The 25,225-nt window shown below is 44.6% G+C and overlaps 1 protein-coding gene across 1 annotated transcript in view; it reads left to right on the plus strand.

The window, feature by feature from the left end:
* Positions 1 to 25,225, plus strand: part of LOC126088363 (uncharacterized) — an 859,329-nt gene that overhangs the window by 473,219 nt on the left and 360,885 nt on the right. The gene's annotated exons all lie outside the window — the stretch shown is intronic.

A 25,225-nucleotide genomic window follows, 5' to 3' on the forward strand; every position in this document is an offset into this window, starting at 1 on the left:
AAGGGTGGGTAATAATGTGTCATTGGAACCAAATTTTATCGCAATTTTTCCTAACCCCACCATGCACGTCTCACACGATGTGAAGATCGTCACGCACCTCTAACGTACATTTCACTCCTTCTCTTGGCGTCTTGGCAATGGAGGTCAGAACCGCAACAACCGGCGTTGAAATCACGCTATTTTCTTGTGAGTAACCGACGAAAACATTTAAGACACACTGCCCCTCAAAAACAACACTGAAACGCCTTAGGTGACAGCATAAATGGTGTCGGTGAAACCACCCCTTCGCTTAGAGCATTGATTCCCACACATTTTGCGGTCCCATTTGCGGTGAAGCGCGACCGCAGTCTTTGCTCTGCTGTATAGCCGGGAACAATTGGGTCTGTTGAAAACCATTCGACGAAATTTCAACAGGATTCGAAGCAGCAGAGGGTTCATATCACGTCCAGTGTGCTTGCAGCCCCACGCTGTTCTTAAAGTAGGGTTGGAACGGCCAGATGTCGAACGTTGTCAAGAACCTCATCCTGTTGCGTATAGCGCTGTGAACTGTCGTTTTGACCGGGAAATGTGTGAGGATGAACGCCCTAAGAGAAGGGATGGTTTTATCATCCCTGAGGCGTTCTCGTGTCAATTCTGAGCGGCGGTCTGTCTGAAATGTTTTCCTCGACCACTCATAAGAAAACTGAGTGATTTCAATGCTTGGTGTCGTGGTTCTGACCTCCATCGCCGAGTCGTCAAAAGAAGATGTGACTTGTAAGAGAGGATATAGCGGCCTTCCCATTGTGTGAGACATGCGTGGTGGTGTCTAGCAGAATTGTGGGGAAATTTGGGACCAATGTGACATCATTAACCCACCTTACAGCTCACAGTACCTTCTGAGTTGTGGGTTTTTGTTTTGTGTGTGTAGACACATTGCAGGCTGAAGCGTTGTTGAGCCAGAAGCTGACGTCGCAGTGCACCACGCTTTTGCTCAGTTTCGGAGGAAGGTTGTAGACGCCTTTGAGCCAAATTTCAAAGTTTTGCGTCAAAATGGGAGACAATAACGGCGTTTCGAGAAAGTGATCCTTTAATTTTGGTGCGCAGTGTAGTACACTATATTTGACAAGGAATAACTCGTTTTGGTAAACTAGTCGGCGTTTTCTCCCAATTCCTGAATTTCTCCACTTTCTACATCTACATCTACATCCATACTCCGCAAGCCACCTGACGGTGTGTGGCGGAGGGTACCTTGAGTACCTCTATCGGTTCTCCCTTCTATTCCAGTCTCGTATTGTTCGTGGAAAGAAGGATTGTCGGTATGCCTCTGTGTGGGCTCTAATCTCTCTGATTTTATCCTCATGGTCTCTTCGTGAGATATACGTAGGAGGGAACAATATACTGCTTGACTCCTAGGTGAAGGTATGTTCTCGAAACTTCAACAAAAGCCCGTACCGAGCTACTGAGCGTCTCTCCTGTAGAGTCTTCCACTGGAGTCTATCTATCATCTCCGTAACGCTTTCGCGATTTCTAAATGATCCTGCAACGAAGCGCGCTGCTCTGCGTTGGATCTTCTCTATCTATTCTATCAACCCTATCTGGTACGGATCCCACACTGCTGAGGAGTATTCAAGCAGTGGGCGAACAAGCGTACTGTAACCTACTTTCTTTGTTTTCGGATTGCATTTCCTTAGGATTCTTCCAATGAACCTCAGCCTGGCATCTGCTTTACCGACGATCAACTTTATATGATCATTCCATTTTAAATCACTCCTAATGCGTACTCCCAGATAATTTATGGAATTAACTGCTTCCAGTTGCTGACCTGCTATATTGTAGCTAGATGATAAGGAATCTTTCTTTCTATGTATTCGCAGCATATTACACTTGTCTACATTGAGATTCAATTGTCATTCTCTGCACCATGCATCAATTCGCTGCAGATCCTCCTGCATTTCAGTACAATTTTCCATTGTTTAAACCTCTCTGTATACCACAGCATCATCCGCAAAAAGCCTCAGTGAACTTCCGATGTCATCCACAAGGTCATTTATGTATATTGTGAATAGCAACGGTCCTATGACACTCCCCTGCGGCACACCTGAGATCACTCTTACTTCGGAAGACTTCTCTCTATTGAGAATGACATGCTGCGTTCTGTTATCTAGGAACTCTTCAATCCAATCACACAACTGGTATGATCGTCCATATTCTCTTACTTTGTTCACTAAACGACTGTGGGGAACTGTATCGAACACCTTGCGGAAGTCAAGAAACACGGTATCTACCTGGGAACCCGTGTCTATGGCCCTCTGAGTCTCGTGGACGAATAGCGCGAGCTGGGTTTCACACGATCGTCTTTTTCTAAACCCATGGTGATTCCTACAGAGCAGATTTCTAGTCTCCAGAAAACTCATTATACTCGAACATAATACGTGTTTCAAAATTCTACAACTGATAGACGTTAGAGTTATTGGTCTATAGTTCTGCACATCTGTTCGACGTCGCTTCTTGAAAACGAGGATGACCTGTGCCCTTTTTCAATCCTTTGGAACGCTACGCTCTTCTGGAGACCTACGGTACACCGCGCGTTCCTTCGCGTACTCTGTGTAAAATCGAACTGGTATCCCATCAGGTCCAGCGGCCTTTCCTCTTTTGAGCGACTTTGATAACATCGTGGTTCCCAATTAAGAAGTCGAGTATCGCCATTTTCATTTCTGACGCACCTCTATACTTCCGTTTCCAATTTTTTTATTGTCAGTACCTTAACTTTGCTCCTTGATTGTTTCGTTCAACAGTTACTGTAATTCCCTTTCAGTTTCATTGAGGAAAGCAGTGTCATATTGCTGATATCCTTTCACCCTGAAGTTTAATCCTACTCCTGAACCTTTCTTGCGTTTCCGTCGCTGTTTTTTTCAGCGTGCAGATGGAATAGTAGTCGAGAGAGATCGCATCCCTGCCGCCCGTCCTTTTTACTCCGAGCACTTCGTCATTGGTCTTCTATTCTTACTCTTTTGCACACTAGTCCTGTGACATATGACTGCGTCACATTAATTAGTCTGATAAAGAGAGGCGTGAAACGTGCGCTGATTACCGTACCTTAAAGTGGGTCGCACTGCTCCACCGGTTCACACGTGCAGCGCCAGGTACCCGGTGCGGATGTAGCACGCGGCCCGCCTGTCCATTGAGTTGTTAGCGTGCAGCGTCCCAGCCACCTGAGTAATCGCCTTACCGGCTCTAACGATTTTCCATTTGTGCGCTTGCACAGCGTGATTTGCGAGCGGAACATCGATTTGGCTAATGAAGCAGCCATATTATCCTTTGACGACTGTGCGCGCCAGCGCCGGAAAGCCCGGACGTGCTTCGCGCACCACCTGTCCCCGGCACGAGTCCCCGCGCTGGATTAACCTGCGCTCGCGCCCAACTTAAACCCAGCAAACGTTGCGCTGCATATTCTTATAATCTGTTGTTTCTAAACAGCGTATGCCGCATACATTTCATACTTTGTACGTCAAATGGAGAGGAGGAGGAGATTAGTGTTTAACGTCCCGTCGACAACGAGGTCATTAGAGACGGAGCGCAAGCTCGGGCGAGCGAAGGATGGGGAAGGAAATCGGCCGTGCCCTTTCAAAGGAACCATCCCGGAATTTGCCTGAAGCGATTTAGAGAAATCATGGAAAACCTAAATCAGGATGGCCGGAGACGGGATTGAACCGTCGTCCTCCCGAATGGTACGTCAAATGAAACTCAGTTAAGAATGTCTCTACTTTTTAATGTGCGTAGCTAAATCTGCTGGTTACGTGTGGCGTGGAGGTTTCCCCCGGCTTCCAAGCGTGAAATTTATAAATGACCTTACGGTTGCACGCACACAATAATGAACGCTACTGATCGGCAGCTCCTGTTATAGATATCAATACTAGCAAAATATTGGTCTCGGCAATTCCAACACTGTGTCAAAATCTCTACTCTAGTTTCTACCACGGTCTTCCAAAAAGAAGCAAGTAGCGGACTTCAGTTTATATATGTAGAGACAGTACATTTAATAAAAAAAATTTATTTACTTACTAAAACATGACAACTGCACTACTGGCCATTAAAATTACTACACCAAGAAGAAATGCAGATGATAAACGGGTATTCATTGGACAAGTATATTACACTAGAACAGACATGTGATTACATTTTCACGCAATTTGGATGCATAGATCCTGGGAAATCAGTACCCAGAACAACCACCTCTGGCCGTAATAACAGCCTTGATACACCTGGGCATTGAGTCAAACAGAGCTTGGATGGCGTGTACAGGTACAGCTGACCATTAAGCCTCAACACGATACCGCAGTTCTTCAAGAGTAGTGACTAGCGTATTGTGACGAGCCAATTGCTCGGCCACCATTGACCAGACGCTTTCAGTTGGTGAGAGATCTGGAGAATGTGCTGGCCAGGGCAGCAGTCGAACATTTTCTGTATCCAGAAAGGCTCGTACAGGACCTGCAACATGCGGTCGTGCATTATCCTGCTGAAATGTAGGCTTTCGCAGGGATCGAGTGAAGGGTAGAGCCAAGGGGCGTAACACATCTGAAATGTAACGTCCACTGTTCAGAGTGCCGTCAATGCGAACAAGAGGTGACCGAGACGTGTAACCAATGGCAACCCATACCATCACGCCGGGTGATACGCCAGTATGGCGATGACGAATACACGCTTCCAATGTGCGTTCACCGCGATGTCGCCAAACACGGATGCCACCATCATTATGCTGTAAACAGAACTTGGATTCGTCCGAAAAATTGACGTTTTGCGGTTCATGCACCCCGGTTTGTCGTTGAGTAAACCATCGCAGGCGCTCCTGTCTGTGATGCAGGGTCAAGGGTAGCCACTGCCATGTTCTCCGAGCTGATAGTCCATGCTGCTGCAAACGTCGTCGAACTGTTCGTGCAGATGGTTGTTGTTTTGGAAACGTCCCCATCTGGTGACTCAGGGATCGAGACGTGGCTCCATGATCCGTTACAGCCTTGAGGATAAGATGCCTGTCATCTCGACAGCTAGTGCTACGGGGCGGTTGGGATCGAGCATGGCGTTCCCTATTACCCTCCTGAATCCACCGATTCCATATTCTGCTAACAGTCATTGGATCTCTACCAACGCGAGCAGCAATGTCGCGATACGATAAACCGCAATCGCGATAGGCTCCAATCCGACCTTTCTCTAAGTAGGAAACGTGTTGGTACGCATTTCTCCTCCTTACACGAGGCATCACAACAACGTTTCACCAGGAAACGTCGGTCGACTGCTGTGTGTGCATGAGAAATCGGTTGGAAACTTTCCTCAGGTCAGCGCGTCGTAGGTGTCGCCATCGGCGCCAACCTTTTCTGAATGCTCTGAAAAGCTAATCATTTGCGTATCACAGTATCTTCTCCTTGTCGCTTAAATTTCGCATCTGTAGCACGTCATCTTCGTGGTGTAGCAATTTTAATGGCCAGTAGTGTATTTACATTTTATAGTTAAAGTTCAAGTGGGTCTAAGCACTATGGGACTTAACTTCTGAGGTCTTCAGTCCCATAGACTTAGAACTACTAAATCCTAACTTACCTAAGGACGTCACCCACACCCATGCCCGAGACAGGATTAGAACCTGAGACCGTATCAGCAGTGCGGTTCCGGACTCAAGAGCCTAGAACTGCTCGGCCACAGCGGCCGGCTACATTTTACATTTGGAATTCTTTGGAAATTTGTGGTAAGGTCCTATGCGGCCAAACTGTTGTCGTCATCGGTCCCTAGGGTTACATACTACTTAATTCAACTAGACCGCGCGGCTTTTATACACACGTCAAAAAAAGTACTGTTAGGAGATGTCACTAAACTCGCCCAAAGATGTAAACAACCATGCATGAGCAGCGCCTATTAGACGGAGGGGGTCCAACAGCCGATCAGTTCCAGTCATCCCACCAGGAATGAGGCACACGGATCGTGTTGTCTGTAATTCAATCATGCCTAGACGGTCAATACCGCGGTTCGATCGTGTCCGCATTGTTACTTTGTGCCAGGAAGGGCTCTCAGCAAGGGAAGTGTGCAGGCGTCTCGGAGTGAACCAAAGCGATATTGTTCGGACAAAAATGAAGGAGATGCAGAGAGACAGGAACAGTCGATGACATGCCTCGTTCAGGCCACCCAAGGGCTACTACTGCACTGGATGACCGCTGCCTACGAATTATGGCTCGGAGAATACATGACATCAACGCCTCAATGTTGAATAATGTTTTTCGTGCAGCCACAGGACGTCGTGTTACGATTAAAACTGTGTGCAGTATGCTGCATGATGCGCAACTTCAATCCCGACGTCCATTGCGAGGTCCATCTTCGCAACCACGACACCATGCAGCGAGGTACAGATTGGACCAACAACATGCCGAATGGACCGCTCAGGATCGGCATCACGTTCTCTTCACCGATGAGTGTCGCATATGCCTTCAACCAGACAATCGTCGGAGACGTGTTTGGAGGCAACCCGGTCAGGCTGAACGCCTTACACACACACACTGTCCAGCGATTGCAGCAAGGTGCATGTTCCCTACTGTTTTGCAGTGGCTTTATGTGGGGCCGACGTACGCCACTGGTGGTCATGGAAGGTGGATTAATGGCTGTACGATACGTGAATTTCATCCTCCCATCGATAATGTACCCATATCGGCGGCATATTGGCGAGGCATTAGTCTTAATGGAACTTCCATTCGCACCCCCATCGTGCACATCTTGTTAATGACTTCCTTCAGAATAACGACATCGCTCTACTAGAGTGGCCAGCATGTTCTCCAGACATGAACACTATCGAACACGCCTGGTATACGAGGTGCATTCAAGTTCTAAGGCCTCCGATTTTTTTTCTCCGGACTGGAAAGAGATAGAAACATGCGCATTATTTTAAAATGAGGCCGCGTTCATTGTCAATACGCCCAGAGATGGCAGCACCGTACGGCAGATGGAATTTTACCGCCAGCGGCGAGAATGAGAACTGTTTTAAATACTTAAAATGGCGACGTTTTCCTTACTTGAACAGCGTGCAATCATTCGTTTTCTGAATTTGCGTGGTGTGAAACCAATTGAAATTTATCGACAGTTGAAGGAGACATGTGGTGATGGAGTTATGGATGTCTCGAAAATGCGTTCGTGGGTGCGCCAGTTTAATGAAGGCAGAACATCGTGTGACAACTAACTGAAACAACCTCGGGCTCACACAAGCTGGTCTGACGACATGATCGAGAAAGTGGAGAGAATTGTTTTGGGGAATCGCCGAATGACTGTTGAACAAATCGCCTCCAGAGTTGGCATTTCTGTGGGTTCTGTGCACACAACCCTGTATGACGACCTGAAAATGCGAAAAGTGTCATCCAGGTGGGTGCCACGAATACTGACGGACGACCACATGGCTGCCCGTGTGGCATGTTGCCAAGCAATGTTGACGCACAACGACAGCATGAATGGGACTTTCTTTTCGTTGGTTGTGACAATGGATGAGACGTGGATGCCATTTTTCAATCCAGAAACAAAGCGCCAGTCAGCTCAATAGAAGCACACAGATTCACCGCCACCAAAAAAATTTCGGGTAACCGCCAGTGCTGAAAAAATGATGGTGTCCATGTTCTGGGACAGCGAGGGCGTAATCCTTACCCATTGCGTTCCAAATGGCATTACGGTAACAGGTGCATCCTACGAAAATGTTTTGAAGAACAAATTCCTTCCTGCACTGCAACAAAAACATCCGGGAAGGACTGCGCGTGTGCTGTTTCACCAAGAGAACGCACCCGCACATCGAGCTAACGTTACGCAACAGTTTCTTCGTGATAACAACTTTGAAGTGATTCCTCATGCTCCCTACTCACCTGACCTGGCTCCTAGTGACTTTTGGCTTTTTCCAACAATGAAAGACACTCTCCGTGGCCGCACATTCACCAGCCGTGCTGCTATTGCCCAGCGATTTTCCAGTGGTCAAAACAGACTCCTAAAGAAGCCTTCGCCGCTGCCATGGAATCATGGCGTCAGCGTTGTGAAAAATGTGTACGTCTGCAGGGCGATTACGTCGAGAAGTAACACCAGTTTCATCGATTTCGGGTGAGTAGTTAATTGGAAAAAAATTCGGAGGCCTTAGAACTTGAATGCACCTCGTAGTTTGAAAAGGGATGTTTATGGACGACGTGACCCACCAATCACTCTGAGGGATCTACGCCGAATCCCCGTTGAGGAATGGGACAACCTGGAGCAACAGTTCCTTGATGAACTTGTGGATAGTATGCCACGACGAATGCCTGTATCAATGCAAGAGGACGTCCTACTGGGTGTTAGAGGTACCGGTGTCTACAGCAGTCTGGACCACCACCTCTGAAGTTCTCGCTGTATCGTGGTACAGCATGTAATGTGTGGTTTTCATAAGCAATAGAAAGGGTGGAAATGATGATCTCTATTTCAATTTTCTGTACAGGTTCCGGAACTGTCGGAACCGAGGTGATGAAAAACATTTTTTGATGTGTGTATTTGCGTACAGTAATGTTCTACTATTATACTTACGGCGGACGATGAGTGAAATACACGTTCGAGTCGAAAAAGGTATTTTTATGGAATATAATAATAGTTCAACAATTTCCCGATTTTTTACTTTACCTGTGGTGTGAAACCTTGCTTTTCGAAGAATTTCATAATTCTAGGTCAAGAGGAAGTACCACATAGTTTTTGATGAATGAGTTTCCGAATATTAAAATTTGTGACATAAATCTTTTGATTATATTGACTTAGAATCTTAAGTCGTTTACACCGCCAAGGGTTTATAGATTTCAGTATGTGACGTAAAATTGAACCTGATAAGCGAAACTGTTCCAGTTGAAAGAAGGTCTTAAAAGACGAGCATACAAACGGGTAAAAATGACAAAAACATTTTCTTTGTGTAATATAATTATAAATTAACTATTTTCGGATTTTTTCCTTCACTTTTACTGCTTAGCCTTGTTTCTTCGCAAATTTCATTATTATAGGTAAACGTATGTACCATATATGGTTTGATGAGTGAGTGTCAAAGTATGTAACATAAATGGCGCTATCTTCTGAGTGCCTTGACTTAGAAGCTTAAAATTAGGTAGGGGACCATAGACCATAGACCTTTGTATGAGACACAAATTTGAGCTTCCATTCCTGGGAGAAAGGGTTCTTAACAGTTGGACAGACAGACATATAGACAATAAAGCGACCATATAAGCAATCTACTTTTACAGATTGAGGCTCGAAACCCTAAAAAGAATGAAGATTAGAGTTTAATGACACGTCATCGGAAGAGATCCCTACATTTCTCTTACACGATTTCGGGAAATCACGGAACACCGAAATTTGCGTAGCAGTGCAGGGGTTTCAACTGTCGTCCCCCGAAATGTGCCTCACCTCTCTCGGTGCTTGGTCGCTGCGTAGTCATAAAGGTTTAATTGTCGGCTCAAATGCTGCCATGAAATTTGGTGACTGTTTTAGAACTTCTCTACATATTCACACTTCAATTCGACTTTCTTCCGCAACGACGGATGACTTGGCGGAGACTTTGGTTTCAGAAGTCTCCATTTTGGCTGTCCAGAAACTGTTTCAAAGTATCCGCCGCAAGCGGTCAGAAATAGAAAGGCCAGGTATACCATGAATACCAAGTTTATTGGAATAAGAGAACACAACCTTCGTTCAATTTTGAAGCTGTTACGAACGAAATTAATTATTATGATTTGAACACAAAACAGTACCTCGGCCAAAAGGTATTTTATTTGAGAAAAACAAGGACTTCTGAATCGAATTCTATGAACGTTTAGTGCGGAATTAAAATCCTGATGGGACCAGTCGAAGTCAAAGTTCACGACGATAATTCTTGTAAGTGCGGCGAAGCCGATTTTAAAAACAAACAGAAATATTACAAATCGGCTGATTAGTGACAGCGAAGGGGCGGTGGATTCTTCTGGGCCGCGCGGGATTAGCCGAGCGGTCTGGGGCGCTGCAGTCATGGATTGTGCGGCTGATCCCGGCGGAGGTCCGAGTCCTCCCTCGGGCATGGGTGTGTGCGTCTGTTCTTAGGATAATTTAGGTTAAGTAGTGTGTAAGCTTAGGGACTGATGACCTTAGCAGTTGGTGCCATAAGATTTCATACACATTTGATTCTTCAGGAACGCCACGTTGGAAGTTCTAGGATGCGAAGGCTAGAACGGGCGGCATTGAAGTGATCACAGTGGCTCTGGAGTTCGCTCCTCATTGTGGAAATGCAACAGCATTCGGCGCCCGGCCGAGGAACCTCACTCTGAGTGAACCGGCCTCTCAGGGCGCGTGCACCAGCTTAAGTACAGACCTCAGCGCCAGGATACAGCCAGGCTTGCTTCCTGTCACGTAGCCGCTGTAAGAAAGAAGTCCGTGGGGCTGGCGCTTATGTTGCCGTCTGGTGGCTGTGTGAAGCGTGGCAACCCCCTAGTGTGTGTGCTAGAAAGCCGGCTGCGCAAGTAACTTTGATGTAACGTACGCTGCCGGCAGAGTAGGCGTAAGCCCACGATGAAGCACACCCCACCTCAAAAATCACCTCGTTTTCAGTCTAGAGGTTCCTTCGTAGACAATGGTTTCCTTATCTGAGGAAAGAGGAAGAAGTTACTGGGTGCCACATGGGAAGAAGACGGTGGAGGAAGGGGAAAGTTACGGAAGGAGGCACAATTTGATACCCCAAAGAAGCAGCATCTGTAGCAATGAGGGTTGTTCTCTAGAAAAATACCCTCTTCTACAGTATCTCACGACACTTCATCTTAACCATCTCCCATTGTCTCTTCAGGAGGTTTCGGTAGTATGCTCCTGCGATTATTTAACCAAAAGCAGCTTAAGCTGCTAACACAATGCCATAGCATCACGTTTTTCATTGATGGTGGCTTGCCGTTTTTCGATGATGGTGAATCCACATGTTTCCACTGTTGGGTCTGTTCCATTGGTTCACCATCATAACCTGTAAGGTGATTAGGTCCTGTCAGGCGACGAACAGCGTGATCTTACTTTGTCATGATGTGTTTGAACATGAACTGATAGCATAATGAGACTCATCATACTTTAGGACCTTGTGTATTTTTTTGGACTGCAACTATTCAAGTTTTTATAGTTCATAGTTCACTTGAAGCTTACTTAGCCGCAAATTATCCTCTAGGCTAACAATGAGATTTCCGGAGCACAGTTATTGCACTGATAAAAACAATGGACGATATGGAACCACGGAACCTCTCTCCCAACACTCACACAGGTAAGGTTTACACGTCACCACAGAACTTTTGAGAAATACCGGGCCATCACTTAAACTGGGCTGAACACAGCTGCAGTCTGTAAGAAGATACCATCGTCTCCCCAGGCCCGATTCTGTTACCATAAAAATAATATTTCATCTAGAGACAGAGCAGAAGCTCTTACAATCACCAGTACTCCCATTTCCAGATTATGGTGATAATATTGTGGAAAGCCAATTACATCAATTTTCACGACGGCTGGGATAGCGATGAACAACTCTGTATGACGCTCGTCATTTATACCTGATCTCTCTATCCAACGAACAGTTATCTTTGCAAAATATAGACAAACATAAAAATTACGGTACTCTCTGTTTGCTCCAGCCTCAGCTCAGTTTAGCTTCAGTCTTAGCACTTTCTGTCAGAAAAACACAATACAAATACTGAAACTTCCTTGCAGATTAAAACTGTGTGCCGGACCGAGACTCGAACTCGGGACCTTTGCCTTTTGCGGGCAAGTGCTCTACCATCTGAGCTATTCAAGTACGACTCACGACCCGTCCTCACAGTTTCATTTCTGCCACTACCTCGTCTCCTAACTTCCAAACTTCACAGAAGCTCTTCTGCGAACCTTGCAGAACTAGCACTTCTGGAAGAGGTCCGAGTATCGGTCCGCTACACAGTTTTAATCTGCCAGGAAGTTTCATTTCAGCGCACACTCCGCTGCAGAGTGAAAATCTCATTCAATAAAAATTCTGATTATCGCCTCTGTACCACCCCCCATAGCCATTTTCCCAAAATCTGCAACCTGACTTCAGAATAATCTTTCTCAACATCGCAGGAAAAACCAGACACGTTTTCGTCTCTTGCCACAACAAAAGATGTCGGTGCAAGAAAGTGCTAACCCTCAATTTAGTAAGGATACGCTCTTGTGGGATAGAACTTCCTTCTGTCGGCCTCTTCAATTACAGCCTCTCCCATAAACTATAAACTAGCTCGCTCCACTAAGACTGCCGTCACTCTTTTCCCCTTATTTATTGAGTTCTCCGTTGAAACAGTTTGTCTTTGTTTTCTTAATTGTCACTATATCTGTCATTTACATTTCTGACAGTCTCATGATTGCTTGAAAGTTATGAAATTTATTAATATTTTGTTATTCTGAATATTTGTTATTGCCAGTTCATTTGCTATAATAATCTAATAATAACCGTAATAATCACAACAACTGTCATAATTAATTCTTCAAAGTATATGTAATACCACAATGATGTACAAAAATTACAATATTTCAGGAACTATTGTGTGCAAGTGTTTTGATTTTTATATTTCATGGTTTGATCTACAAGAGGGCCTGAAGACCCTAAACGTGTTTTGTAAAAGTAAATAAATATAAATATCTCCAATGCGTCAAATATTATTAAGATATGTCCTGTGACGACATAGTATAAATGTGTAACATTCAAACGAACGGTAGTTATAAAAGAAGGAAATAGTACCAATTACGTTTGTAGCTGTTCTCTGACACCGTAGGATTATACAAATACTGACAGCAAAGATGCAGTCTTGACACTTTAAGACAGACTTCCAAGGCAGCGACATGAGGACTTCGACGTTCTTCTCCGAGTTGGTTGGTTGGTTGATTCGGGGCAGGGAACCAAACAGCGAGATCGTCGGTCCCATCGGATTAGGGAAGGATTGGGAAGGAAGTCGGCCGTACCCTTTCAGAGGAACATCCTAGCATTTGCCTGAAGTTATTTAGCGAAATCACTCTCCTCAGAGTTCACGAACTGAATATGACACTGACGTATCTTGCTTACTAATTTCTCAATTTCCTTCTCGTATATGTTCACTATGTTATATCATAAGCTTGCACCGTAGGCGATGACTTTCGTGCTTCTTCTTCCAGTTGTAAGAATAATGATTCTCCCACTGTACTGTTCAAGGTACTGTGCTATTCATTATCCTATTTATAGCAATTAGAATTCATTTAACTACTAGTTAGCGAAGTCGTTACTTCAGTCACAGGATTTTAGGTTTATTGGTTTTATTTGTAGTAGTAGGGATTTTTTTCTGCCTCGTGATGACTGGGTGTTGTGTTATGTCCTTAGGTTAGTTAGGTTTAAGTAGTTCTACGTTCTAGGGGACTGATGACCATCGATGTTAAGTCCCATAGTGCTCAGAGGTAATTGAACCATTTTTGTAGTAGTAGTTTTTGTTGTTCTTGGTCATCTGTGGATATCTTTTACAAAGTCTATGGAAATTTACATTTAAGGACAAACAAATAAAAACGTAAATCATGCATACGGGCACTTAAATACAGACATAGTTTGAAGGTGGTGCATGCAGGTGATGGACAATTACCTTACGGTAGAAGCCATCCTCGCATTTGCTTGAAGTAATTTGGGAAAACCATTGAAAATAGAATCAGGAGAGCCGGATGGAGATTAACGCTACCATCCTCCCGAATACAACTCTGTCTTGGACAGTGCTATTCGTGAATCCAATTGTAGAGACTGTAACAGTCGTCGAAATTTTTTTACGAATGAAGAGACTCTGCCGGCCGGAGTGGCCGAGCGGTTCTAGGCGCTACAGTCTGGAACCGCGCAACGACTACGGTCGCAGGTTCGAATCCTGCCTCGGGCATGGATGTGTGTGCTATCCTTAGGTTAGTTAGGTTTCAGTAGTTCTAAGTTTTAGGGGACTGATGACCTCAGCAGTTAAGTCCCATAGTGCTCAGAGTCGTTTTTGAAGAGTCTCTCAGTAAATAAACTGTTCCGTATACACACGAGACAATGATTTGCGTATTCAGTAAAGGAGGGTTGATACTCTTCTAGGTTAGTAATTCTTTGAAAATAGTAGTCTTACTCCCAACATCGTCGGAATGCTGCCAGTTGAATGTTACTATTACGCTCTTGTTGTCCATTTCCTTTCTAGCTAGTATCCTTTTAAAAGAACACTTGATATTTAGTGTGTTGCTGATTTTAGTTGTATTATAAACATCAATAGTAGCCGAAAGTAGCCTCTAGAATTTTGCAAACGTCGTCAACATTACTGACAAGGGAACCTCCCCATCGCACCCCCCTCAGATTTTGTTATAAGTTGGCACAGTGGATAGGCTTTGAAAAACTGAACACAGATCAATTGAGAAAACAGGAAGAAGTTGTGTGGAAATATGAAAAAAATAAGCAAAATATACAAACCGAGTAGTCCATGTGCAAGATAGGCAACATCAAGGATATTGTGAACTCAGGAGCGCCGTGGTCCCGTGCTTAGCGTGAGCAGCTGCGGAACGAGAGGTCCTCGGTTCAAGTCTTCCCTCGAATGAAAAGTTTACTTTCTTTATTTTCGCAAAGTTAAGATCTGTCCGTTCGTTCATTGACGTCTCGGTTCACTGTAATAAGTTTAGTGTCTGTGTTTTGCGAGCGCGAGCTATATTTGCTGGATTCATATTGCCCACGGAATACATCTCACGTATTTAATGCACTCTCGTCCAAAGTAGCGAACAGTCAACTGCCAGCCAGGGAGCCTCGTTAGCAGAAATACTCTCTCTTCCGTGCGCTGTAGTCGACTGACGTCGTGCGTTTCGATGTTTGTTTAGGTGTAGCGTCCCCATACTACGGCGCAGTTACCTCGCATCGGACGGACGGACTGACAAATAATAATTGTCTGAAAATAAAAAATCAAACTTTCCACTCTAGGGAAGAGTTGAACCAAGGACCTCTCGTTCCGCAGCCGCTCACGCTAACCACGGGACCACGGCGCTCCTGAGCTCATGCTATCCTTGACGTTGCCTATCTTTCGCATGGACTACTCAGTTTGTATATTTTGCTTATTTTTTTCGTGGTTCCACACAGCTTCTTCCTGTTTTCTCGATTGATCTGTGTTCAGTTTTTCAAGGCCTATCCATTGTGCCAACTTATAACAAAATCCGATGAACTATTTTCTTATCATTATGGCTACCTTAGACATCCGCGGTAATTCCTTATCACCATGTAATTTTATTTCTCCTTCATTTGCTGGAAAACAGAGAAAAACTGAATAATTTCTGCTCGTGATACACACACCGGTGCAAGATTATACACAACCTGAATGCCACAACACAATCAATAATTCGTCTGCAAACGAAAATATCATTTCTATAAATACGAGACATAGCAGTTTATTTACTAAATACGTCATGGATTTCTGTAGGGTACTATTTCATGTTAACACATCTAGACGTTGCTGTGCTGAAACTTCAATTACCGATGCGATAAAAGTGAACCTGGCAGTTCATTACCGCTGTACAACAGTTGCGCTCCAGACTCCCTGTCGGAAGTGGGGCAGATCGTTACGTACAGTGACATGATTCGTTACTGCTGCTACCACCACTGGTACGAGCGCCAGCGGGTTGCATTTGGCCCATGCCATACATTGACAATTGGATTACAGGGCGTCGCCATTAACAGAGCGGGGTAATTTTAGATCCGGTCGAAGTCACACTGGGCGAAATGCAAATGTCATGAACGTCCTCCCACATTACCAGCTGTATGATCTTGGCTGCCGAGTCACATTAAACATTGTTACTCATTTAACTGAGATATTCGGGGAATTAATTCAGCAGTATTTTCATTCGATGCAACCTAGGACGGGGTGAAATTAGGATAATTTTTATCTAACTAAATCTGGCATAACATATATGATTCTAGAATAGGTGGAATTTGTAAATAGTGAATTTATAGAACAGCGTAAATAGATATATTCCTTTTACACTGTTCTCTATAGGCATCTACTTCATGTACCTTTGGTATTCGATGCAACGGGTTTTGCCAGAGTTTGTGAAGAAGCTTTTCAGTCTGTTTCAATTATCCCTCATTCAGAGTGGAAATAGGGCTTCCACTTTCTTACCTTTGAGCCTGAAGGACGTGACCGTCTCCTAAGCAATAATTGCAGCCTGTTGGGAAACTTCAAGAAAAACTATTCATGAACTCCACTTAAAAAAATGTGTGTGTGTAAATTCCTATGGGACCAAACTGCTGAGGTCACCGGTCCCTAGTCTTACACACTACTTAAACTAACTTACGCTAAGGACAACACATAAACACACCCATGCTCGAGGGAGGACTCGAACCTCCGGCGGGAGGGTCCGCGCAGTCAGTGACATGGCGCCTCTCTTTGCACACGCTAATTTCCGAAATTACTAGACAAAATTTCTTGCAGATTGCGCATGTAACCTGAGCACAGTATGGGGCTCCATATAGACTTTACTTTATGGAAATCGGATCACGAAAAAGAAACACGTCGCAATTTAAAATTTTACTAAAATTTTCTTGTCAATCTGTCTGTCTGGACAGCTAACCTCCAAAACTATTGGACGGATTTTTCAGAGGTTTTCGCCGGCAATTTCAGCGTAGCTAGCGGCACAATATAGGCTATATTTCAGAAAAATCAGACCACGAAAAATAAAAATATACGTACCTTTTGTAATAATGTATGTATGTATGTATGAATCTTTCACATCTTCTCCGAAACCACTGGACCGATTTCCACCAAACTGTACACTGTCTTGGTACACTGTCTGGAAAGAATCGCTGTGGGGTGTAAGGGCCACCTGCCTATCAAAGGGGTGGGGCTGGGTGTGAAAGAGAAGTGTAGGCCACGACGCGTGAACAACCAGATTTATTCATCCAAAAGCTGAGAACCAGACCACTTTGTGACTTGCAACAAATTTTACACACGATTTCAGATCTTTACGAAACTTTTCCTCACTGACGCCCCCCCTCCCCGCTGCATATAAATGGTGAAAAGAGAAAGGTTTATCGCTTAATATTTTCGCTTTTCATACAGTAAAACTCTCATCAGGCACGACGTTATGACATTTAAATTTATTGCTCCTTTGCTACTAACTCTATTCGCAACTATCCATATATGCTGGTGAACGTACCGACAAAATAATATCACTGTACGAAACGTAATTCAGGAGATATAAGGGAAGGAGGAGATGGACACAGAGAGGGGTACGAGGAGATGGATAGAGAAAGGAAAGAGGAGGACATGGCCAGTGAGAGGGGGAGGAGGGGCTGGTCAGAGAGTGGGGCAAATAGAACACGGACGGGTCCGCAGCTCGTGGTCTAGTGGCTAGCGGGTTGGGGATATTCTCTGCTCGGGTTCTGTGTGTTTGTGCTGTCCTCATCATTTCATCATCATCCTCATCATTCCTGACAGTGGCAAAATTGGACTGTGAAAACATTGGGACTTTGTACGGGCACTGATTACTGCGCAGTTGAGCGCCCCACAAACAAACATCAGCATCCTCATCATCATAGCAGACGGAAGGAGAGAGGCAGGAGGAGAGCTACGAATACTTTTTGCTACTTTACTGATAACAGCGTTGCTTAGATAGCAGTCCTACACAGAACTAAAACAAGTAACGCAATTTACTGTTAACACAAGAAAGAAGGCTGGTCATCGCAGCTGCAATCAAGTTCTATCCTTTCCGCACAGTCATCAAGAGGGTCCAGTGAAGAATAGAACACTCTGGGTGTCTCGTGACCGTTGTTTGTAAAGTCCATTTTTATTCATTCGAAAGTAATGTTCGGTATCTAAAAGAATCCATCCTATCCGAATACAAAACATGTTCCATGATTCGGCAATATGCTGACTTCAGTGAGATAGGTCTGCAGTTCAGAGCATATGAGCTGTGAGTCTTCATAAAGAGGTACGACCTGTCCCTTTTCCACCGTCACGTTGATTCCGTCAAAAAATCTTTATAGATTGGTCAGTAGAGTTCGAAATGAGTGTGTTTCATTCCGTTCATTGTCTGTATTTAAATTAGTAATTATATTGTGTCTCTGTCCCTGAGCCTAATCGTGTAACAACTGTAACGCTTTTGGTAGGACCAAAATATTTAACAAAGCAGGAGCCACCTGTGGTGTGCGTACTGTAAGACCTTCAGCACACACACCATCAGATTATTTGACTTGTTGCTCTAACGAAGTAGGCGAGTGTCAGCAATATGTCTCGTGCCGTTAGGTCAGACGATAGAAATGCCACTGGCACGCTTAGAGTAGCAGATTGCCGGTGACCAACTTTAAACAGAAATTGATTAATGTTCATACACATTTATTAAAATAATAACAAGCATAAAAATTACTTAATTTGGTTCTGGATGCTATTTACAACTGACAATCTGAAGTTCCTTTGGTATTGGCACGTTAACCTTATTCTCACATATATCTCTGATACTTGACAAAAGTGTCTATACATTTATCTTCATGGCTATGTACAGGAATATGGTAATCTTACTAGGCGCAGACTGAAACTGGACTATAGACTGGTACAGACAAATGTAGAGGTCGTACAGACTTGTACAGACTAATGCAGACTGGTACTGACTGGTGCAGACTAATGCAGACTGACTAATCGGAGGTCTGTACACTCGTTACAATACCTCGCGCGTTCATGTATCACTGCGCGAGTGTGATCCGCGAGGAGAAAAGGTTCTACGTTAGCAGCAATCTCATTGGCTGCGTTACATATTAATACGCGGATCGGCGGAAGCAGAATTTCGTCCGTCTCTATGGCAGCGCCATCTCTAGTGCGGAGACGGACGAGCGCTGCACCTGCACTGGGAAAGTTGTGTATGCGCTGACTACGCGGAACTATGTACACAACACCACCCTTTGCCATTATCATGTTTGGATTTTTTCATTAGGAAAATCGGGCACACACTAGTTTTCTGTAGCGCCTTGTGGAAGAGTGTCGTTGAAGTGGTGTCTTCCAGAGGTGAAAGTAACTGCTGGGATAGCGATATGGGCTACTCGATTACCTACTTCTGAAGATTGTAGTCCTTCTGCTATGTTCTTCAGAGTCTTGATCGTTTATTTGTCTGAACCGGTCGGAATTATTTATTAGTAAGTCCCAATTTTTTCACAGTCCAATTTTCTTCACAGTCCAATCTATCCACTGTCGCGAATGACGAGGATGATGAAGAAACGATGAGGACAACACAAACACTCAGGCCTCATGCAGAGAAAACCCCAAACATGGCCGGGAATCGAACCCGTGATCCCGTGGTCGAGAGATAGCAACGCTAGCCACTAGACGAGTTGCGGACAGCGCTTTTCGAGATGAAACGTTTCCTTAACAGCCAAAATATTCCTCGATGATGAAACTCTGAATTCGTGCCGTGTGTCTGAAGACTCTTTGTGGCACAAATCACCAAGTATTTGTTTTATTTATGATATATTGGCTTGTGATTCTTAGATCACATTTCTTTAGCGCACCTCGATTCTGTTTTCTCTTTATTCCTGGGATTTACCTATGACGGAAATTTTCGGGCTAGCACACGGTTCTTTAAGACAGATAAATAGATGGAGAGAGAGATAGAGAGACAGAGAGAGAGACAGAGATGTTCTGCCTACTCTCCTTAGCACAGTGTTCCTATAGTCTTGAATGTGAGACATTATAAAATTGGGAGATACTAGAGATAGTTATAAATTTTAATTATTATGTCGAAAAAAGAGCTGAGTAAAAAAATGTGATAATGTTGTTAGTCCTTTTCTACACGTTCACCCTTCCATTCCACACGTTTCTCCCACGGATGAGGACTAGCGAAGAATTTTGTTGTAGAAGTCCATATTTTGGCTGTTAAGGAAACGTTTCATCTCGAAAAGCAGCGTCCGCAACTCGTCTAGTGGCTAGCGTTGCTATCTCTGGATCACGGGATCCGAGGTTCGATTCCCGGCCGGGTTGGGGATTTTCTGTGCCCGAGGTCTGTGTGTTTGTGTTGTCCTCATCGTTTCTTCATCATTCTCGTCATTCGTGATAGTGGCTTGATTGGACTGTGAAAAAAATTGGACTGTGAAAAAATTTGGACTTTGTACGGACACTGATGACCGCGCACTTGAGCGCCCCCTAACCAGTCATCAACATCATCATCGAAAGGAACCTCATTGTCATTGTGGAAACGCTCGCCACGCAATGATTTATTCATCTGAGGAAATAGGAAGACGTCACTGCTAATTATGAAAAGAGAATACGGGAGGGGGAGTGGGAAGGGGGGGCGGGGGAGAAGGGTGGGGGTGGAAAAAAGGCGTGTGTGACTGTGCCCTGCGCAGACAACCATTCATAGCCTTGTCAGTATGCTGCCCTGACGGTTTTTCCTCCTTATCAGCATAACCTGTTAAGACCACGCCGTGGCAGTCCCGAAAAACTCTCAGCATCATCTTGCCCAGTGATGGTTGGATCTCCGTCCTTTTCAGAGATGCTTAATCCACATGTCTTCATCGCTTGCTTTGCTCCTATCTCTCTGTCATAGTGATACAACTAACAGTGGTCCATGATGATTAGGCGCCCGGAGAGGTCATCTGGATTGGCCTCACACAGGTGCAAAACGTCCACCACACCCTCAGTTCGGCGAACGTTTTGAATATGTTTGAACACTCGCGGTACCCAGAGGGCACCGACCTTCTTCCTGTTTGAAACGTACAAGACTCTGAAAACTGATTCATGACTAATTTTTCACATTTTTCCGTATCACCTTGACACACAGGGCTGCGAGCACCAGCTGTTCCATTTATCTTGTGATTACCAATTCTTCGCAAAGCCACTTCATTTCTTGTCATTCAGCACTGACCATAATGAAAGACACGGCGCCACCTAATTAATGTGTCATACAACTGTGCATTTCTGCCGCACGCTTTCTCCAAATCAGCTTCGACTGCTGCGCCGTTGTTCACATTGACGTTACCGAACGATAGTCCAGTTTTCAGTGGGTTGCGCCACCATTTTCTTCAGGCTCCTTTAGCGTCATGCTACGTTGCTGTGGCGCAGGGATTTCATTGTGCTCCAGGACTGTTGAGATTCACCTTCAAACAACAATTTTATAACTTAATTTATATTTTAAAGTTGACAAATAAACTTGTGTGGGTATCCCTCGTACGCATGTGGTTCGTAGGTCACATCCCTGTTGCGAATCTTCATTCTGTTTTCTCTTTATGTATCGAATTTTCCTATGTCGGTAACGAAGAGAGCTTTATGTGTGTATGGGGGGAGGGGGGGGGTAGTGAGAGCGCGCGGGCAGGCAGCGAGATTTGCCCCCTATTCTCAGCTTTGCCGCGCCTTTAATCCATACATATTATAAAAGTGGGATGGATGTACGTACGTACCGGGTGGTTATAATCACAGAGGTCAAGTGTGGGTTGTAACCATCGCATGTCAGCGAAACTTGGTAGATACCTTAATGTGTTAATGCGGAGCCGATTAACGCTGGAAAAAGTTGGTTTCATTTTTGGCCACCGGGTGAATTCTGGCGCTATATAGCGTCTCGTCGACGTTTTTAGTGCTCATATTTAACAGACTGTGTAAGTGGCGATCAATAACAAAATCAACATTACACATTTCTCACTTGTTTTTGCCTTTTCTGCCCACGTCCTATTCCTAATTCGTTACGTATGGAACATTTCTATACATCTTTCTTCCATTCAGAGCGCCAGACTAGTACCTGGTGGCCAACGCTGGAACTACCTTTTTTCTGACGTAAATCGGTTACGTATTAACGCATTGAAATACCTACCAAGTTTCTCTGCCATACGATAATTACAGCCCACACTGGACCTGTTAGTGGCTGCACCTTAATTATAATCACCCAGCTTGTTCCACATCCCCTCCTAAACGACAGCATTGATTTCACCCAAACTTGGTATACTTACTCCCCTGAAATAACCACTGTAAGAGCAACAACCACCTAAGTCTTAAAGGGGTGGGGGTAGGTATGAGCCGGCCAGAGTGGCCGAGCGGTTCTAGGCGCTACAGTCTGGAACCGCGCGACCGCTACGATCGCGGGTTCGAATCCTGCCTCGGGAATGGATGTGTGTGATGTCCTTAGTGTAGTGGACTGACCCGACAGCCAATCCACTATGACTTATAGCCGAATAGCACGCGATTAAGCTCACGCAGGCTGGCGTGAGGTCTGGAACAGGTCAGAGAAATAAGACTAGCCAAACAAGAGTAACTGGTAGAATACTTAACTTTAATCCACAATTGGTGAACATCGCTCTTGTTGATACATTATATAATCTCAATATAAACTGGTCATGGCGCCTTGCTAGGTCGTAGCAAATGACGTAGCTGAAGGCTATGCTAACTATCGTCTCGGCAAATGAGAGCGTATTTGTCAGTGTAGCTTCGCTAGCAAAGTCGTCCGTACAACTGGGGCGAGTGCTAGGACGTCTCTCTAGACCTGCCGTGTGGCGGCGCTCGGTCTGCAATCACTGACAGTGGCGACTCGCGGGTCCGACTTATACTAGCGGACCGCGGCCGATTTAAAATGCTACCACCTAGCAAGTGTGGTGTCTGGGGGTGACACCACACTTAGGTTAGTTACGTTTAAATAGTTCTAAGTTCTAGGGGACTGATGACCTCAGCATTTAAGTCCCATAGTGCTCAGAGCCATTTGAACCATTTCTTGGTACGTATGAAAAAGTAGCATAGCTCACGACCTGCAAATAGAAGATTGTATTCACTCAGTGTTTGAGAATGAGAGCACTTTGTGACTTTCAATAAAGTTTACACTCAATTTCAAACCTTTACGAGACACTTCCTCGAACACCCACCAATCCCCACCCCACCTCACACAAAATGATGAAAGGGAAGAAGATTATCTTACTACATTTTCCCTGCTCACGCAATTTTACTGTAGCATCAGGCATGACCTTTTAATTTATTACTTCTTTACTAATAGTGTTAATACATTTTGAAGACAGATTCACATATACTGTTGTGGTTGGCAGGAGAGCCAACACCGTGTTACTAGAGGAAACCGAAAGGCACGCGTTTTAGCTCACGCAGGCTGGCGTGAGGTCTGGAACAGGACAAGGAAATTAGAATTTAGAAAAAACGGACGTAGCTGGTGGAATACTTAACTTTAATCCATTAATGGTGAACATCGCTCTTGACGGTACATGATTCAGTATCAATAGTAACTGGTAATGGCGCCTTGCTAGGTCGTAGCAAATGACGTAGCTGAAGACTATGCTAACTACCGTCTCGGAAAATGAGAGCGTATTTTGTCAGTGAACCATCGCTAGCAAAGTCGGTTCTACAACTGGGGCGAGTGCTAGGAAGTCTCTCTAGACCTGCCGTGTCGCGGCGCTTGGTCTGCAATCACTGATAGTGGCGGCACGCGGGTCCGACGTATACTAACGGACCGCGGCCGATTTAAAGGCTACCACCTAGCAAGTGACACCACATATACTACTGAGCTTTTCTAAAAACTAGTATCATTGGATGAATTATAGTTCAGTAGATATGGCGTCATAAACTTTGAGTTACGTGAAAAAGAAACTACAGGGCGATTTTCGCTAGAGATACAGGTGAGATATGCATACTAAAGTGTGTGAAATATATTATGTATATATGTGTGAAATATGTGCAGCCTGTACGTATGCGGATAAAGCCATGAGTAAAACGTTCCTCCTACATACCTGGATCGATTTCAGACAAACATGGTAAACATATTATTATCTGAAAAGGAATGTTGTGGGGATAAGAATCAGTAGCCTGTTATTGGGGCAGGGGTTAGGAAGAGATGCACAGAGAGGACGAAGGACGACACGGACAGTTGTTGGAGTGAAGGAGATGGACAGAGAGAGGGATGAGAAAGAGATTTATGTGAGGGGGAAAGAGCAGATGAACAGAGAGAGAGAGAGAGAGAGAGAGAGAGAGAGAGAGAGAGATAGAAGGGCGTCAAACAGAGAGAAGAGTAGAACAAATAGTATACTTATATGGACATGTCCGAAAGAACAGACACCATTGATGACCTGCAGCCGTCTAGAACGAAATTAGAATTATATTAATACCTTCAGCTACTAAAGGGCGTTGATATATATCAACGGGGACAGGTGAGAATGTGTGCCCCGACGGGGACTCGAACCCGGGATCTCATATTTACATTGCAGACGCTTTATCCAGCTGAGCCACCGAAAGCACAGAGGATAGCGCGACTGCAGGGACTATCTCGCGCACGCCTCCAGCGAGACCCACATTCTCACCTTATATGTCCACACACTACATTCGTAGTGTCCCATCCCAACACACTCATTGCTCGTGGAAGACATTCTTACCAAGTCCCGTAAGAGTTCGGGGAATATGTGTACATCTGCACAGAAGGAGGAGGTCATGGCCGGTATTGCCAGAACGATATACTTATATGGATATGGTGTCTGTTCTTTCGGATATGTGGTGGGGTTGCAAGCGGTACACACAGAGAGAGAGAGAAAAGATGGACAGAGTGGTGGGAGAGGGACAGAGAGAGGGGGAAGGAAATGATGGCCTAATGGAACTGGAATAAATACAGGTTCAGATATTGTTCAATTGTGTGTGAAATCTTATGGGTTTTAACTGCTAAGGTCATCAGTCCCTAAGCTTACACACTACTTAATCTAAATTATCCTAAGGAGAGACACACACACCCATGCCCGAGGGAGGACTCGAACCTCCGCTGGGACTAGCGGCACAGTCTATGACTGCAGCGCCCCAGACCGCTCGGCTAATCCCGCACTGCCATGTTCCGATACTCTTGAGTATAAGGAGCCATAATGATCGAAATTCTGAGATATGAGTAATCTTTGTTTAGAAAGCATGTCGACAGTATATATATATATATATATATATATATATATATAGGGTGAGTCACCTAACATTACCGCTGGATATATTTCGTAAACCACAACAAATACTGACGAATCGATTCCACAGACCGAACATGAGGAGAGGGGCTAGTGTAATTGGTCAATACAAACCATAAAAAAATGCACGGAAGTATGTTTTTTAACACAAACCTACGTCTTTTTTTAAATGGAACCCCGTTAGTTTTGTTAGCACATCTGAACATATAAACAAATGCGTAATCAGTGCCGTTTGTTGCATTGTAAAATGTTAATTACATCCGGAGATATTGTAACCTAAAGTTGACGCTTGAGTACCACTCCTCCGCTGTTCGATCGTGT

The sequence above is a fragment of the Schistocerca cancellata genome, chromosome 6 (genome assembly GCF_023864275.1).
Source record: "Schistocerca cancellata isolate TAMUIC-IGC-003103 chromosome 6, iqSchCanc2.1, whole genome shotgun sequence".
NCBI lineage: Eukaryota > Metazoa > Arthropoda > Insecta > Orthoptera > Acrididae > Schistocerca > Schistocerca cancellata.